Genomic DNA, 19,191 nt, shown 5'->3' with positions numbered 1-19,191 from the left:
TGTGTGCCCCCCACCGCCCCCTGTGGGGGGGGGGGGGGGGGGGGGGGCGCTGATATGATTTCTGCTGAATCCATCTGACTTAAATGATGAGAGATTACCCCACTAAAATCTCTTTGGTGAATGACGTCAAAAAGCCCGCTCCCGAGGGGGGATCAATGATATCCATTCTTCACGTGGACCGTTGCGTATGACTCCGCAGAGATCTGCTTCACATTGTCAAAGGGAAATGTGTCCATTGCACAAATGCCGTTTGTATCCTCTGTTCATCAGTTTGTTTGCGTACGCGTTTAGGCTGGAAGATTATACGGTGGAACTTCTGCCATTTATGGGTGGACCATCATTTTGAGAAAACTAAAACACCCTTAAAATTGCACCAAAACCTCGGGTTGAGACCCTACGAGTGCAATCTGTTACGTTGTTGTTGCAAGTGAAAATAAAGATCAACATGATGGCAGCTACGGCAAAGGAACTGATTGCAACGGAGAGGAAAAGTAACAGGAACGACGTGCGTGCATCTGACCCTGGAACTGGAAAATCAATACCAGCGTTTCCCCCAATGGACTTTGTTCAACCTTAGGGGTTCTCCTCTCAGGGTTTCAGAAGTAAAATTAGCACAAAACCTGATTCTGTAAATGTTTAGTTGGATGTTAAAGTGTAACAATGATGCAGGTTATTTATTTTAAAAGTCACTGCCATTAGCAAGCTTCGGTGGCTTAAACCAATATTTTAGTTTTAAAGGTTGCCCAATAACTAGGTCAAAAGGAGTTTAACTTTGACATGCACATCACATGAGACAAATGTTTTTGGGGGGGGGGGGACTGCACAAAGAAGGTCAGTAGAAAAAAAAAAGTCTTAAAAGTTTTTTAAAATTGCAATTGTGTTCAGGAATCTGATTGCATCATCATGCAAATGCTCTTCGACAAAGATTTCCATTTGTCATCCATAAAAAAAAAAAAGAATCACAATGGAATAAATGAACTCACCATCAACCCCATTGTCATCCGCACTTTGTTAAGTAACAGGAACTGCCCCAACAGGTGGTAAACCGAGCTCCCCCTCTGGCCAATCCACCTTCATCGAATGCTTGATGAAGCAGGTTTGAAATGGAGCCTGAAACGGCAGCAGAGAGAGCCCAAAGTCCCGGCGATTAAGAAGAGGAAATCCCAACAATGGCTGTGATGGCGACGATTACTTGAAACTGTGAGACAGGCGAGATGAGGAAGATGAGAAGCTGGCCTTTGTGTAAGAGTCTTGCTGGAGGGGTGGGAGGCACCTCAATCAGTCAGAGTGTGTTTGCGTAGGTGGATATACATTATGTGTGCCCTGAGACAAATCCACAAGGGCTAGTCAAGCAATATGCTCACATTTTACCCAAAAATAACAGCTTTCAATAATAAGAATTAAAAAAAAAAAGCATTTTCAGTTCACAGCTGAGGATGGGCGACATTGCTGTTGAGATCGTATCGCAGAATCTGTCAATCTAGGACAACATACGCACATTGGTGCAAATTTGGAATCGGCTCACTCTGATGTGCGCTCTGCACGTCTCCGTTCTGCATGATGGAAAATCATTTCCCGTGGATTTTTTTCGTTTGTGTTTCGCGTGCATTCAGGCCATATAGGTTCAACGACTGAATACTTGTGAATGAGGAATTTTAATCCTGATTGCATAAAATTGTAGCTTTGTCCATGCTTTGTTTTTTGAACGAGGCTGTGTCCTTTTTTTTCCCCTCTCAGTGTCACAAGGTCTAAAAGTTGTCATGGGGCCACCGTAGACTTTAAAAGCACAGCTTCAAAAGTTGCTGGATATAATGACTTGGTCTTACATTATTCGCAGGCATGAGGAGGCTCTCAACAGGATGTGACTTGCACGAAAAGGGGATGTACGATGAACGCAAATTTCTCCAAGTGAACTGTGGGTGCAGTGTGTTATGTCGCATCACAAGATCTGTCGACATTATTAAAGAGTGGGATCAAACATAAACATTGTTGTCCTCCAAAAGGACATCATTGAGGAATTTTATGCAACACAAGGGACTTTTTTTTAATACTTACAGCAGTAGTGTTTCAGCATTCCAGTGTGTTCAGTCTGAATGCGTCTTTCTCAAAGGGCTTAGCTGCAACAAAGAGAGTATAAATTGTAAGAAGTTGGGAGAAGAGAGAAAAGTGAAGTTAGTAACGTTAGCTGGCTCACATTGACGGCAATTCAGTTCAAGCCATCGTCACCCCACCTGTTTTGTTTCCCAATTATCTGAGGTCTCTGAAAATGATCCCAACCAGATATTCTCTTGTATGGGGGCTGTGATACAAGCAATTTTCAACTCACACCACTTTCTGGAAAGTGATTAGCCAAACAATGAAACATGCCGAACAAATGGTCTTGTTGACGCGTGGTCAGTATTTCATTTCTTCAAGTTTTGCTTAAAAAAAAAATATATATATATTTATATATATATATATATATATATATTTTTTTTGGTTTTTTCCACCCAGCGTCAAACTATCTCTATCGTCTTATTACTATAATGGAAAATTTGAAGGGCATTTTAACATTCTTAACTCTGAAAAAATAATACAAATTGATAACTTCACTTTAAATCATATTAAATCCTCATGAGAAAAGACTGAGCTGGGGAAAGAGTCTGCAATATTTGACCCTAATATTCATGGTTAAATGTATTTCAGTTTCAAGCATCAGGTGCGGTCGCTTCAATTATAATAACTTCAGTTGTTTTTTTTTTTTTCCCCCTATTTCTGCAGCATCTCTCTAAGCAATCTGAACATTTTTCAAAGAGAGAAAAGATTAATAATGTTTGACCTTCTTACATGAGCACATTTTGCTCAAGGTCTTTTTTCATTGACTGAAGCTCCATAAAGTGCTGTTTGTGTCCGCCGATTATTTAACCGAAACGAGGTCTCTTGGCTAGCGCAACTGTGGTGAAGTCACTCTGTTCTCGTACCGCGGCAAACACAACATTGACATAATACGATAAGTGTGGGTATAAGTACCAAATATGTATTGATGAAAAATAATATGGGGCTGTAAAATATTCTATGGGCTAATTGATTGTCTGGGTCAGCGAGTCTTCAAACTGGGTTCAAGGGCTCCACTCATTCCTGCCTTAATTTTACAGTCGTGCAACCGGGGTCCAAGGCGTCCACTCATTCCTGCCTTAATTTTACAGTCGTTGAAGAATAGTATGTGACAAAAGAGGGAGAATTGCCAATTTGGCAAAGGTAGAGACTCCCTCGGTCTCCAAAGGTGATAAGGTGAGGAGACTACTACATAAGCGCTTCATTTGAAGCATTTTATGCCATTACTGTAACCTGAGACAAATAAGCTTCGCACCTCCTTACTGACAACCAACTGTGACCCTTTCCTTCAACTCTGTCAATATGCCGAGCTGTTATCCTGGCAGCAAAGTGCCGCTGTCACTGCAGGAGCAAACTTATTTCTTTACACCGTGTCAGAGTGCAGCCCTCAGAGAAAAGCAACATTTCCGCAGAGACAAATACAGACGGACAGCACGACAAAGAAACGTAGCGCGGTAGAGAGCGTGAGCGAGGACACGGTCTTGTTCTGATTTGCCATGAAGATGAATGACATCACCGAACAAGAAGCCAGAATCTGTTTATGGGTGTCAGAACCCCCCCACCCACCTCCCAAAAAAAGACAGCAAACCACAATTCCCCCAGTCATATTTTATGGTTAATTATAAAATGTTTGAAGATAGTGGCTGTCCCTTCAAAAGGCTAAATGGATTGGCGTGGCTGAGAAGCTACAGACGAGACTTTGGATGGGTGTCATCGCCACAAGGTTTGTGAAAATGTTTCAAACACAAAAACGCAAACCGCGCATTGGTTCCAACACGGTGAATTCTTGTTAACTGTTATGTTAATTTGCAATTGGACACAGGATCTGCCGAATTGTGAAATACCCCCGGCCTTCCCCGATCCCAGCCTCACTGATGCGGATCTGATGCCAGATTTTGAGCTACTAGTTTGTGTCAGTGCATTGAACACGTTCCGGCTGCGCTGTGTAGTTTTCGCAACAATTTTCAAACAGTAAAAGCTGTACTCCACCAAGAATGGAACAACAGAATGAGACTGACATGCTAAGATCGTTGAGGTTCTCAGTCAATTAGTTTCACTCGCATGCATCCAATTTAGAGACATGCTTGTCTGATTTGTCTGCCCTGTCAGCGTTTCTTCAACCTCTCAAAGCCTCACAATGGGCGGTCAATGCACAAATGACACGCGCCGAGGCCGTTTGACACATACGGTATACCCAGACATTATCCCGCCTCGGCACGGTGGCCGCAATCAGCGTCAAATCACACCGTGCGCAGCATATCCAACCACCCTCCAAATGCGCGCGATAAGATGGAGTGCTCTTCTCCGATAGGTGCCTCATTGTTTCCTTATTTCGCCACTCCGCTCCGCCATCATCCCTCTAAGCAGACACTCAATCTGTTTTGTGCGGTCATTAGCTCCGCAGCCAAAGAGCGACGCACACAATACATGCCCCCCTTACATCGATTTAACATCACGCGCCGCCTGCCAGTGATGTACGAATCAGCTTTGCCGTGCTTCGGATTTTTCAAAAGTGATTGGAGGGAGCTCATTTTGATGTTTGTGACGCCCTGACAAGAGGCACTGGGCAGCTGGCGACAAGAAGGGAGACATGGCATTTCATCGATGATTCCTTTCGCGCTCGGAAAAGTGGGCAGTCGTGGCAAAGCTCACTTTCCAGAAGGGAGCTTGAATCCACAAAGACAGGAAATCTGGCACTGATTATAAGGTGGCAGCCACTAAGTATCCGAATGTTTACACTTGAAACAGGAACACGGTTCTTGAAAACAGAATTCCGGAGGGAAAACGGATTACCTTTGAGTACAGTGTTTTCGTCCTTTCTATGGCGGTGACCTCATCAAAGTTGAATAATATTTATACCTTACTATGTTATCTGTTATCTTAAAACAGTGTTAGAGTGATGTGTATTTCCTTTCAAAACATTTCAGTGGCCGTAATCCAGTATTTAGCGTGGTAGAAAGACAATCGGTGTTTTAAAAATATATCTTTATACCATTTCACGTGCTGTCAAGTGCAGCAAATTCAGTGCAGTGAACTTCTAAATCATGTCGCCGTATTGTTTCACGCGACAGTCAGCAGTCTGCTGCATCATTCAATAGGTTGTTAGGTCGACCAACAAAATTGAATGACGCAAGAGCCGTCTTTGATCTTTCATCGGTGCCGTTTCGATTTAGCGTACACTGTGCAATCGTGGCAGCGCGTCTCCACAGTCGTTTTGCTTCTGAAACTTTTCATCAAACTTTATATAACTCAATTTGATGTTTGGCTGGCGTCAGAAGGTGCGCTTTGCTGCTCTTCTCGGGTCTTCGTCATGCTCAGTTTCCAGGCAACTGAAGGGCACGCTGATGAGAGCGGCAAAGCGTAAGAAGAAGACGGCTGGCAAAACTGCCGCGAGAACTTGACAACCTTAATGAAGACAGGCAAGGAAACAAAGGCGATAGAGACAAAGACGCAGAAGCCGGAGATCACTTGGGGCCAGGAGGCAAAGAAGGAACGGCGCCACGGTGCAGAACATTTCTCCTTGGTTTTGGCGACCTTTGTAATTTGATCCGAGGGAGCGAGTCAGCACGCTGGCCTCGCTTCGACATGATGTTTGCCACTCACTGTGAGCAAGACTCACTCGAAGCGAGCAGTGCACCGCATTAAAGACTGCGAATACAATAAAATGCCAAAACAATGCCGAGCATCATGCTGAGTGGAAAGCCGAAGAATAAAAATGTGTTTCAAGACGAGTTTTAAAGATGGACGCGGTGGGGGCGAGCGTCTTAACGGAAGGTCATTCCAAAGGGAGGGATCAGCTAGGGGAAAAGCGCAATCCCCTCTGAGCTTAGTCCTCGGAACCGCACACCCAAACTATGCTACGAATGCAGCTTAGAACCACAATCATTATTAACACTTAACGGAAGCCAAAATTCTTTACTGAAAATAACTAAAGCTGAAAAATAAAATAAAAAAAATATGAACAGAAACGACTTGTTACATTTATAAATCAGTAAACCTAACCTGCTTTAAAAAGTAAAACTAACTGGAAAAAAAGACAACTCAGAATGAAATAAAAAAATTAACTAGAATGAAAAATTCCAAACTATTATAAACCTAATTAAAAAAAAAAATCTCCATTGTTTGCGAAGGCTAAAGTATTGAAAGGGCACAAGTCAAGGGACTCATTATCTAAAGATAATATTTGGCTTTTGGGGTCCTGGGGCCATCTTGGATCCAAGGATAAGTTGCCTTTCTGCTTAATCTCGGCCGGTAAAGGGTTAGCGTGAGTTTACACAAAAAGCCTCCACCTTTGCAGAATTTACAGTCAACAGTTTGGCAAGAGGCCTGTTGTCGCCAGTCTATTGTGGAATATTTCTTACGCTCTACATGTCGAAGCCTATCGCTAGCTCGCTTGAATAAAATCCTTCCGCCGATATTTTATTTTACTGTTGGAGTCACGTCTGTCCGGTGAACGACACAATACATTGATATCTCACTCAATTGAAATGCCACAGAGCAATAACAATTTGCGACGGCAAACAGCTTGCAAATAAAGCTTGTCTCCCTGAGCGGTAATAAAAAGCCTCGTGTGGAAGAGGTTATATTAGGACTGTGAAAAATCAAATAGATAGGATCTGGAGTGCTCGGTTTGGGCGCAGCGCTCTGAAAGAAGGCTGAGGCTGTCCTTTGTGCTGGGTAAATATTGCACTCCACCACCAAGTCATGGATTTCGGTCGCAAAGAAATGCCTGGAGGTCATGGACACGCGAAGAAAAAAAATCTACACTTCTATACTTTGAGGCTTCATACACATTTGGTCTTTTGATACTGAATATTTGGTCTGACAAAAATGATGAATAAGTGACTTGTTTTACATCAACCGGCCACAGAATTTGCCGTATAATGGGAACAAGGTCAAAGTCTTTTGGTTATTAAGATAGAGACGTGCATCAGTCTGATGCATTGAAAACCAGAACCAAAATGAAGGGTCAAATATGAATCCCGTTTCACTGAAACGAATCAAACATAGATAATGACATCCATTTTAGATCGCCTTGAAATATATTCCGCATGGGAGAGGTCAACAATAACAGAGCCTCTTTTATCATCTGCGGGTGTTAACCTTTAACCAGGGGCAGTGTTGGGATCTGTGTGGAGTCGCACACCCTAACAAGGTCACATAAGCTTGCCATCCTGTCACATGCCTGCAGGGTCCAGACTCCACTTTTGGTTGAAGATAACCTTGCTGAACAACCCGAGTCCTGTGCTCGTGGGCTGAATGAGTCACTGATTATCTGTGTTGACTAAGGTCAGTGACGTTACAGCGCTGGATGTGAAGTGTCCGCCAGCTTTATCTGTCACCTGGCTTCTGTGGCCAAACAGGATCCTGTGTAAGGGTGGGTGGGGCGGCGGCAAAGCTGTCTGGACAATGTAAACAAGCTGCAGCCGGAACTGATCTAACATGCGTGTGTAAGATCATTTCCTCTGTGAATGAGGTCACGATTTTATTGCGATTTATTTGCTTGTGAGCAGCATCACACATACAAAAAAAAGAAAAAAAGTCAATCAAACTCGATCAACACAAACCTTTTAAGGCCTGCGAGCAAAGGAGTGGGACGTTTTCTTGTGTATACAGTATACAGCCGTACATAGTATCCGCATACTGTTGAAGTATATCTATTAGAGGTGTCACAAACACTGATTGGAATCGGAAAAGTGCATCCACTCAAACCGATTCAATCGATTCATTTAAAAATATATCAAGATATGTACAACATTGTCTTTTATTGGAGACAAAAACTGTTCCTGAATTGTATTGAGGTATGGAAATAAATTGCGCTCAATTTGGGACGGACGGTTTCACTTTAAATCATACATCATTCTGCAGGCAATAATGAATGTTTTTTGTTTTATTTGAAAATTTTGGGGAAACGGGGGGAGGATCGGTATCTGCAGGGACGGCAGGTTAGAAGTTGATGGGTCGCGCGTCGAGCATAAATTCCTTCATGTTCACCCCTCAGGACTCAATTTAAATTTCGTCATTCTCATCACGGCGAGTCCTCAACTTCAGCGCTCTGCTAAATCTTTTGATTAGCCAACCAAGATTTTTGCTGGAGTTCCCCCTTCATCTTTTTTTTTTTTTTTTTTAATGCTGAAAGCCTGGTAGCAGATCATTTGCATGAAATAATATCAGGGAGAAGGCATTGCTGAGAATTCATATTTCCGAGCACGCATCCAATAACTTCAATTAAATAAAGACAGAAAACCTATGCCCTCTCTTCAAACCTTTTTGTAAAAATATAGGCTGTCAACAAAGGATTTTGAAACTATTACAAATGGCCTTACCATAACAGCTTTTTATTTGTATTTTTTTGCACTCTACCTTTTTGTGGTTGTCTCTCTATCTCCAATTCTCTCTACAAACAAGCAGGAGCGCGCACACGTGCATTTGGGCCTAGTTTCCCTTATCAATCAAGCGAGAACAAACCAGAAGGCATTCACGGGCCGATAGCAATCTTCAATGTGCGCCATCAGTCTCTCTGTTGTGTCGCCATGCATGTGTGTGTGTGCATGTGTGTGTTTTAGGGGTTAACACAAAATGATCATGCTTGCAGAGAAACACAGAAAAGCAACCTTTGTAGTACCGTGAAAAGTCCTTTCACATAATGTTGGCACACGAGTAAAATTTCCATGTTTGAAGTTAAACACATACATTCACACCGGGCCTGACGACACCCGCGGGGTAAACTCATCAAAATGTGCAAATGAGTAAGCATGTTAATGGCCGAGGGGCTGGAAATAGAAGGAGGAAGAAAGTGGTGAAAATAAAATCGTCAGGTTGGCTCTCGGTTGCGGCGAGTGAGTGCGTGACAAATGCTAGCATTATTGGTGACCCGAAACCCAAAGAAACAGCAGCCCGTGGCTCCACGCAGAACATACAGGGCGCTTTCACTGGGAGAAATTTTCTATCATTTTGTTGGCAACAACAAAATGATTACTGACCGCTCGGATCAATCTCCTGTTGTAAGACATTTCTTGAAATAACAGGGAAGGCATATTTTCCACCTCACTTTCTCCCTTCCACGCCTCTAATAGCGCCACATAGGCGCCCGTTTACCGAGACCATTTTATTTGCTGGAAGTGCATGAAAAAAACAAAATGTGTCACTCCAACCAACGCTGGTCTGCTTGATTACAAGTCTTGCGAGAACGCGCTTCCTCTATTTACATCATGTGTGAAGATGTCATGGTGAACTCCGCACCGTCTTGGGAAGTCCGCCTTTGGAAAGCCAACCACACCCAGCGATGGGATGATTCCTCACTTTTGAGTCCTGCTGGGGGAAACCCCGGCCTCTTTGAGGTGCTGTTTCAAACAGCAGATCATCCGTATGTGGAAATGCACAGTGCAAGACTGAAAGCCATCTTCAAGTTGTTGGAGATGTGATGTTCCACTTACACCAACATGCTGAGTGATCCAGCCCCTTCTTTGCGATAACTCATTTCTTCCAATTATAGCCAGCCTACTTTTTGGAGAGCTCCTTCCTTTCATGTGTTTTTTTTTTTTTTATGCTTCACAATCCCTTTCCTCCAGTTGATGGTATATTTCTCGAATGTGAGGTTCGCCAAAGCAGCCCCTCTTTGTCTTTCTTGCTGCCGCCTGTCAGCTTCACTCTTCCTCTCTTCGGGGGTGAGTTGAAGTGAGGATGCTCGTTTCGCTATCCCCCGCCCCCCACTCAGAGGACCAGATCGCAGTGTTGTGCCATTACCCAGAGCTTGTGTTGTGCCTTGACAGATTATTACCATATTTCATCTGCATGTGCAACTGCCCCCTCACCTATCAATTGCACTTGCTTTGCAGTAATGTCCTAGTGTAGATCTTTCGTCTGATCTCATTTTTTCTCACTGATATGTCTATTAAAAATAATCATAATAGTAGTTGGATGTACCGGTATACAATGCCAAGAACATCCAAGGGTATAACGGGCTCTGAAATCCTGCTAGTTGCTGAAGGAGGCCCTTTTTTTGCGATTCATGCCATTCACGGGCCCTCGTGTACCGCCTGTAAGACTGCTGTCACTGACTCTCCATGACGCCGCTAATTATTCCTCATCATATCCAGGCAGGTACTAATTAGGTCTTTGTTGCTTGCTATGATATTGTTGATACAATAGACATCACTAAGGCTGCAATTGTGAGCAGATTACACATTTTAATACAGCAGGTGAGAATTATAACAATGTGAGGGGAAGAGGGGTGGAGGGGGGGGGACCGTGTTTATTGGCCATGTTTATTCATGAGCGATACTGTATGAATCTCATATCATGATTGAAAATGACTCACTCGCTGGGCACAATCAAGAGTTCTTGACTGGTGCTGATGATGGAAATGGAAAACCAAAGTGACTCCCTTCTCAGTGGATGTGCAGCAGAAGCAAAACAACGAACAAATTGGCTTTTGCGGAGATCAAGAGCTGATTGCCGAATGCCTTCTTTTGCACGTTTGTCATGCGTAAAGCATAATCAGGATGCAAAAACGATCGCGCCGATTGCCGAATGCCTTCTTTTGCACGTTTGTCATGCGTAAAGCATAATCAGGATGCAAAAACGATCGCGCAGGTAATCTTGACGGATACAACGCTTAGGAGACTAATCGCCGTTCCACTTGCAATCATTGGCCAAGGACACAAAGTATACACAGCCAAATCATTTTATTTATGATCCATCTTTTCCCTTCGCCTGACTCTCATTTAAAGTGGGATTGTGATCGCCCTCTTTGCAGAAAAACATCGTTATTCAAATATTTGAAATGACCTTGTGTCTATGGTTTTGTGGAAGACCTTTCTTTCTTTCCTTCACAGGGACAATGCACACTGAATGTGTCACGTGGAACAGAAATAGCTACAAGCTCATTTTTATCTGCAGTCCCTGTGCAGAAGCAGTGATAGCAGGTTTATACATATGAAGTCCAGATCTCAAAACAGATCAAACAGACGTTTTTTTTCCTCACCTGTCCTTCTGCTGGCTGATTCTGGTGACTCTCACCTGGGAGGGCAACACTTCATCACCAAGCCGCCAAGCTTCCCTTGTAAATTAGGTGTGCAGGTCCCTGTAGGTGGCAGAGTTTCAAACACAAATGCAGTGAGGCAAATATAATACTGGTCAAAAGTTTAGACACGCGTTGTTTAGTCAAATCAAGTGATTGTGGGAAAGTTTCCTGTCACCAATTTGGTGGTAACGACGATTTAAGAGGAAGCATGGCCTCTTTTTTTAATAAAGTGCAAGCAAGCCATTCGCTTTTATGCTTTGAGAAGAATTCATCGTTGTTAAAGGGTTCACACAAACAAAACATAGAAATCGCATTTCACGAGATGCGACACACTCTTCACCGTGTCGCAAATGTAATATCCTCAGCTAACAAAAGTTTCATTTAGAATGTAATAAATCAACTCCGAAGACCAAACAAAGAAAACTTGCGTTCTCGCCACAGAGTGGGCACTTTTTGAAGTTGCCTCTGTGCGTCATAGCCATGATGGAAACTGTCAATTCCTGATACCAGAGAGCAGTAACTGACTTGAACCAACTTAGACGATGAAACGTCCGCAAACGGCGCCACTTTTTAGCTTAAAGCCATCGAACTTTGAACGGCTCCTTTACATCGTTAAAGTGGTGATTACGCCACTTGGTGACGCAAACATTCTCCCAAATTCTAGCACCGCAATCACTTGCTCTCTTCATATCCAGAGATCCCGGAGTGCGCCGGCAAAGAGAACAAAGTGGCGTATTTGTGCTGAAAACATTTGTCGTGAACTCTCCCATTGAGACGTCCCTCTGCACCTCGATTGTCCTCTCCATGTCGATGATATCAAACACAACAAATGCATCCCCCGTTATATTCTCCTGGCGACTTTCGCCTCTGTTCATCTTTAAAAGGTCTGAAGGGCAATGTAGTGGCGTTTGTTTGCTGGAATACAATGGGGGCGCACGCTATCTTTGAAGAGCTACTTTGATGCTGTTGGAGGAGGAGGAAGATGGCAAGGCTAATAAGCGCCGCTAACAAAGTCTGCTGAAGAAGAATGTGTGTTAAAGTCAAAGATCCATCACACGTGCAAACAGTTTTCTGGAATTTGGTCCAGGTGCAAAGACTACATAAAGAACACAAACCCAAGCGATCTAAAACGCATCAAATAGCAAGAAAATCCAGCTGGCGTCGAGTCGACGGTCTGGCTTACGCCATCTTCACAAGTTTAAGATATAACCATGCGTGACGGCAGAGCAAATGGAAGTAGTTAGGAATTTTCAGATAAGACCATCAGCGGGTTGCAAAACATGCTCCCGACCACGGGTTAACCTTTTGAAGCATGTGCCCGACTCGTCGGAAATCATGAGATAATTGTCTGTGCGAAGTGAGTGAATGCAGTCAAGAACATCTGCTCATCAGCTTTCTGATCAACCTGCGACTTGAAAACACACGACGGCGTAACACAGACCCACTCGAAGACACAGGTAGGCTGAATGTACCCAACAGGATTCCTGATCGGAAAATAAATCAGATATTTTGTTCAGTTTTGTGTCGGCATTGAGTAGAGGGTACTAGTGTGACATCACTTTTAAGGACAACTTGTCAGATAGAAGAAAGGACTTGTTAATTGCATTGATTACAAACAACAACAAGTGTAACGGCAGCTCATATCACCAAATGAAGCAATTGTTGATGCGACGAAAAATTAAAACGTCTGGGAGAAAGTACAAGCTGTCTGAAAGAAGAGGAGCGCGATATCGACGGACTTCGTCGAACGTGCTAATGTGTAGGGGAATTTCATCAGTCAAATCAATGTCTCCGTCCTCTGCTCCCAGTTGTGGTTTCTTTCATGGCATCTTTTGAGTGACAGGGGATGGATTGATGCGGGTGTTGACACAAGCCCGTCTTCCCCGGCGATACATTTACGCCTCTTCAAGCATTGCATGAATGGACAAGACAAAGCGAGTGATTGTCCATTCAACAGACATTCTTCTTTTTCTGGAGCAGCCAAAATGGCAAGCCGAGTCCACTTATTCAGAACATCCCAGCTCCGCGCGGGGCTCCACTTTGCGCACGCGAGCTGATTCTGAACAACTCTAACACGCTGGCACTCTGCTGTTTTTTGGGCAGTGTCCCCGGTGGGAGATAAGTACGTTGGCAGAGAGGCGGTGAGGAGCTGTGAAGATGGTGCGAGGACCTTCGCGTCGGAGGGCTGTGTCTTTCAGGAAGATAGGAGGGCAGGCGTGATGGGTGACTGGCACCCGTTCTTGAAGCACCAGATGGCCAGCCCGGGGCTCGTGCCAGCAGGGTGAAGGGACCCCGTGTCCCCGCGTGCATCTGCGGCTTGTGCCGGGACTCTGGCAAAGTGGAGATGTTTGGCCAGCCGTCGCCCTTCAGCAGCCCGCAGTACCGAGGATGGAAATTTGAAATGGGCACGGAATGAGTCGAAATGCACCTGATGCTGTGTTGACATGCAGGGAATCGGTGGCAGTCATCCAAATCAGCTCTGAGAGCACGGGAAGCCAGGCAGAGCGGCGTTGGCAGCTTACCTAGGTGAAGTAGTAGAAGTTGGGGGCTCATCAAAAAAGTTGAGTTTAATTAGAGAACAGCCAGATGAGCTGTGGAGCCAAGCAAGTGCTTTCATTTTCCACCCTGCCCCTGATAATATGCGTGTCCCGTCATCATGTTCACGCTTCAGAAAACAACCATTTGTAGGCATTCCAAATGTGAAACATGTTGCTAAATGTATTTTTATTTCTCTTTTTTTTTTTTTTAGGTTTGCAGGTTTTTGTCAAACACATTTAGTAAGGCTAGTGGTAGTTAAGAGTAAAATATATTACACTTTATATAATGGGTGCTTGATTAGGTTAAAATCAACTCGATAGTCACTCTGTCTCTGTCACAATTTTGTTTGTATGCCTGCAGAAATAAAAAGTTGGCTTGGGCAAAGTAAGTTGGATGGCCTCCAATGATTTCAGTACCCAACTCATTCAATCCTCACTGATCAATGCCGCGGTTCTGGTGATGCACCATTCCCTCAGAGGACTTGTGCTCTTCTGTTCTGCCTGAATCAACAGCGGAAGGTGGATAAAGCACACGAAGCCTGCCTGCACTTACACTCTTGGCTGCATAGCCTTTAAAACCCGCCACCAAGTCCCACGGGCGGCTGTCTGGCTGAGACTAAACACCTCAAAGACACCCCACCTCTCCCAGTGATCAATATTTGAGCAGCTTTGTTCTGCCTCGGCTTCCCAATCCTTGTCATATGGGTCCTCGATCCTCTCGCTGGAACGAGCGCCAAGATGCGGCGAGTTGTTTAAGGCCTCTTTTCCGAGGGTGATCCGTTACGAGCAGCTAGCACATCACTTGATCCATTATGGATGAACCGGGGAATTCTGGTCTCGTGTTGTTCACCTGTAATTGTAGAAAAATGACAAGATAACATTGGTGCACAAGAACAAAACAAATCACTCTTTCACGGCATGAAAAAACACACTTTTTTTTTTCACCGGTCGTTCATCAGTCGTCATGCAGTGTGCATGATGCTGCAGAAGTGATACAGCATCACTTGGACAAACTATGTTGTCACATATGTACACTATAACTTGAGATAGTGAGTGAACTTGCTGACGGACATGAAAAACCCAGACCGTTAGTTGATTTTGTGAAACACATCGCTCAGAGTATGTTGTCTTTATGAAGAGCTGTTTAAGTAGTAGCTAAGGGATTTGATGCTTAATTTGGTGAGAAGCTTAAATGTTCATGTGAGTCAAGGTCACTTCAACAAACACGGTATTATTTATGCTCTGCAATGTATTTGTCATTCCTGTTACGGTTGAAAGAGAGCATTCAAGGTTAGTCATGCAGTGTTGCATTTCGAGAAAAATAAAAAATCCTGGAGCTTTCGCAAGCATAATAGCAAGAATCCCCGAATCTTGCTTGAAAATGTTGAGTTTTGGGGTGTCAAAATGTCAACTTTCCCATTGATTATCAGTGTGTTGGGTGTATACAGGACATTTCCAGTGTCGCATGATGAAGTCCCACAAACCACCTGTCAAGACACTGCCGATGTATTTCATTCACGGTTTCCCTGGCAACCCTTTCTTAGCGACCGGCAAGGTTTCAGCGAGAGACAGAGTGCAACAGTGGAGTCATGATTTATAACAGGGCTCTGACGCACTGATATTAACTGACATGCTTTATAGTGTCAGCCCCATTTTTTTTTTTCCTGATGTCTATTTTGATCCTCCACATGAGGAGGTAAATAATTGCAGCCTCCAAGGCGATTTTTTATTTATTTTTTTGGTCAAGTTACTCACTGGACATTTTGATCTACGGCAATGATGTGTAATGAAAAAGAGAGAAAAGTCCCAGATGGTTGGTGGTTTGTGGCAGGTGGAAACGCTATCATTTCAAAAAAGTTTATGGGCCTCTGATGCTGTAACAAGAAAATTAGAGCAGCAACTACACAAGTTATCGGTTTTGGGCTTCGGTTTCTTCATCGTGGGCCAGTGTAAGTGGCAAGGCTGCCTTTCAGGAAGGTGACCAATCGCTATTCTGAAAAGCGTGACGCATCGTCTTGATCACTGCCCATGTTCAGATATTTCTGATGCATGCGTAACCATAAATAAACATTAATAAACAAACACTGCTTAAGCTATAACACGCTTGAAGTATCAAGTAAAGTTCAGCTTGTCCAAACCTCATCCATCATCTGCCGACGAGATCATGTAACATTACTTAATTAAGAATTTAATGCAGTTGCAATAACTATTAGAGGGGCATTTATACACATTTTTTGAAACCATTTTGTCAAAGGAGAGTTTGGAATATCCATCTATCCATCCATTTTCTAATCTGCTTATCCTCACATTTCTCCTCACGTTTTTCAGAGGCGGCCCTTTAACAGTCTGTTTTTTTTTTATATATCAGATTTGTTTTTGTTTTTCCCTATTCAGACCAAAGTGATTGCAAACACCCCACGCGCCTGAGCAGACATGCAGGTGGCTGAGCACTTCTCCTTGACTGACCTTCAAGGATTGCCTTGCACCGAACACAGTCTTTGTCTATTAAATGGCAGCAATTAGCGGCTGGGGCCAAGCTGCGGGGTTATTTTGGAGGTGAGATGGGGCAAACCGGGGAGATGTGGAACTCATGAGGAGAAGGCCGTCCTGAGTGAGCCACAGGGGCCCCGAGAGGGAGCCAAGCTGAGGGAGAGCCAGAAGGTCAGGGATAATTAGAAGCCTTTGTGGCCCTCTCAAGAGGCTCCAGAGGAAGCCCGCAGATGAGTTCTCGGCTCCCAGATATCTTGGAGAGAGTGATGAACAGACACACAACCTGAGGGGGGTCACCGGGAAAGCAGATGCAGCGGACACAAGTGTAAATGAGCATGGGAGCAGACCGTCTCTCGTCTTTATTTTCACATTTGTAAAGCTTTTTTGGTTATTGTTGAATGGAAATAAATGCACTTACAGTGGCACATTTGCGATTCATTTTTTTGAACTAATCAGGCAATGTTTCAATCGCAGATCAACATTCTTACCCGCCATGCAAGCGTAAAAAGAATTTAACTATTGTGAATTGCGAGAAGTAATCAGTTGCATGCTGCCGCGTTCCTGTGCTACAATGATTTTCATTTCCTATTGATTAAAAACATCACAGGCTGATATTTTGCACATTTCCTTCCTTTTGTGATCAGCTGATCCGACCAATGATATCATCCTCGTATTGAGCTATGACAGCCTGTGGTAGGCTGGCTGGCACAAGGCAAGGCAAGGTGGCTTTTTTAAATATGGTGCGTGAAATGCTCTAGGAAACTCAGCGTGCTTCATCTAAGAAGAAACACGATATTTAAACGCATTTACAAAAAAAAAAAAAAAAAAGAATAAATGTTTAAAAACATAGAAAGGACATAAAAAGGTAGCCTACTAAAATTACTAATGTCATCGCTTCACTATTTGCCATCACTGGCTGCCTTTCCCTTGTGACATCACAAAAAAAGAACACAAGAAAATCAACGCACACTGTGGCTTGTGACATGTTTCTTGCGTGGACGGTTGACGGAAAAGCAATATGCAGTTTCAGTTGAATTTGAATTTTTCATTACGAGAATGCTGCTACAACCATTTCACCGCATCACGTTTGCCGCCTCTGTAAATGCCTATATTATTTTACTTGGAAAAGTGCAGCCGGACCGGCATCCGTACTTGACTTTTAACTTCAAATGCCATTCTTATCACTTGCACCCGCATCCCAGCATTCAGCATCACCTTTCTCCGTAACCCGGCAAGAAACAAATCTATTCAAGCAAGCGGCGTTTTCTCCGCCTCGGGTATAGAAAATGCAAAAAGGCGATGATAATAGTTATTAACGACCTGACATTTCTATTCCAACACATACCCACCGCTGCAGTGTTTTGCACGGGGAGCTGAGGGAATCATTTCACGGGCGCTTCAGTGTTTTTGTCTGCAGGCGACGCCGGCGTTGGATGCGGTCTGACATGTGAGACGCGTGCACAGACGGTGTTGACTGCTGGAGTGACATTCATTCTACTGGAACCAGTAATACCAATCAGTTAAATCCTTAACAGTCACTCCGGCGGGCCTCCCAAGGCTGTCTGGGCCCCAACCTGCTGATAGAAGCACTATTATTGGCCATAGCTGTCTGCCGCTCACACAGCATTGCCATTAGGGGTGTTGACTTGGCTATTGCTATGATATGATTAATATAAGAAGCAATCAATATAGCCTTCACTTTTCTACCCGTCTGCGGCTTTTACTCAAGTCCTTTTTGAGCAACACCGAGCAAGGCATGACACACAAATGACCTCGCTGCTTTATATTCTCACGTTGCTGGCGCCACAGCAACATCTTGGAGTGTTTTGTAGTCAGCGTAGTGGATGACGCAGAGGCTAAACAAATGTAGAACGACAGAGGGTCAACTTTCTGCTGCAGCGCCGACATTCCGAGGCGCTGGGAAGAAATTACTTCTGATTGATATTTTGCCACTTGTCACCAATGCAATTTCATCCGGTGACGGTTGGGATTGAAAGTTTCTCCCCGCAGAGATTCTGTGTTTCGCTCCAATGCTTTGTAAATAAGTCGTGTGTGAGTGTGTGTGCGCGCGTGTGTGTAACATTTTAAATGAAGGTTACAGAGGAAGCAGGACTAAGTGGGTTTCCTGGCGAAGCGACATGGGTCACCTGTAGTAAATCTTTTGCGTGATGGATTGTGTGCGTTTGCTGAGCTTTGTCTAATCTGAAGCTGAGTGTTTGAGAATGCTGATTGAACATCATGCATGACATGCAAATATCACATAAATGTCACATTCATTAAGTGATGTCAGGATGTGGGGCAGCCCTCGTTTCTGCTGTGGCTGGAGCTCCCGCCTCAAGGTCAACACTGGGTACCGGGTTGTGGGGGTTGGGGATTCCCGATCTGCTGTAGTGTTTATGTTTGTTTCACGATTTATGATCCAGACATTTTGCTAGCCGTGCACTGCTGTAGGGAGAAGTTGTCACATACTTGTCACGGCCACATCCATCCATCTGTACATTTGCTCCCACTTCCTCTTAAGGTCAAACAAACAAAATGTATTCTTCAAATGTTGTAACAAGTGTCTTTTGAATGTGGGAGAAAAATAATCCATCCAGTCCTGGGGAGCCTTTGCTTTCACGTGTTTACGTTTGTGTTTATTTGTTCACTACAGTCATTATCCATCCATTTTCCGATCGGCTTTATCCTCACAAGGGAAGTCATTAAGACAGACATTTATCATGCTAAATCGTCATACTGGGCCGGTGACACGCTCACCAATCATCCGCGTCTATTGAAGCTACAATAGAGCTCTGCATTCCACATACAATTGTTTTACAATACTAAAATGCCATTTTCACAGTGCGGACGATACATCATTTATGATGTGGTGGGCAGCAAATTTCAATTTCAATACGAGTTAGCCTCCTAAGTATTGATGACACCAAATCAAAAGCTCAAACAGATGGCAGATCCCTTCTTACTTCCGCGGAATGCCTGAGATGAGGCGCTTCTTGTGTCGTCCGGATGACTCTGTGAGCAACTGCTTTGGCCTCCCCCCCCACA

General features: G+C 43.9%; 2 long non-coding RNA genes across 5 annotated transcripts in view; both read right to left on the bottom strand.

Moving 5' to 3' along the window:
- Nucleotides 1-35: 35 nt before the first annotated feature.
- Nucleotides 36-11,158, bottom strand: LOC109507946 (uncharacterized). Its single transcript, XR_002166568.1, has 3 exons — nucleotides 11,081-11,158; nucleotides 1,193-1,323; nucleotides 36-1,110 (listed from the first exon to the last, which is right to left on the bottom strand). It is a non-coding gene; the product is annotated as an uncharacterized LOC109507946 (long non-coding RNA).
- A 250-nt stretch (nucleotides 11,159-11,408) lies between these two features.
- LOC109507945 (uncharacterized) overlaps nucleotides 11,409-19,191 on the bottom strand; it is a 36,524-nt gene continuing 28,741 nt past the window's right edge. Inside the window, exons 6-7 of one of the 4 annotated variants that reach the window (XR_002166567.1) lie at nucleotides 13,548-14,506; nucleotides 11,412-13,449 (exon numbers count right to left, since the gene is read on the bottom strand). This is a non-coding gene — a long non-coding RNA (uncharacterized LOC109507945). Of the gene's footprint in view, nucleotides 14,507-19,191 lie in introns of all 4 variants that reach the window. The other 3 variants (XR_002166564.1, XR_002166565.1, XR_002166566.1) reach the window with 3 other exon arrangements.

Source organism: Hippocampus comes, unplaced genomic scaffold (assembly GCF_001891065.2).
Source record: "Hippocampus comes isolate QL1 unplaced genomic scaffold, H_comes_QL1_v1.1 scaffold1985, whole genome shotgun sequence".
NCBI classification, from domain to species: domain Eukaryota; kingdom Metazoa; phylum Chordata; class Actinopteri; order Syngnathiformes; family Syngnathidae; genus Hippocampus; species Hippocampus comes.
Note: the sequence above shows the minus strand (reverse complement) of the source record. Positions and strands in the feature narration are given on the sequence as shown.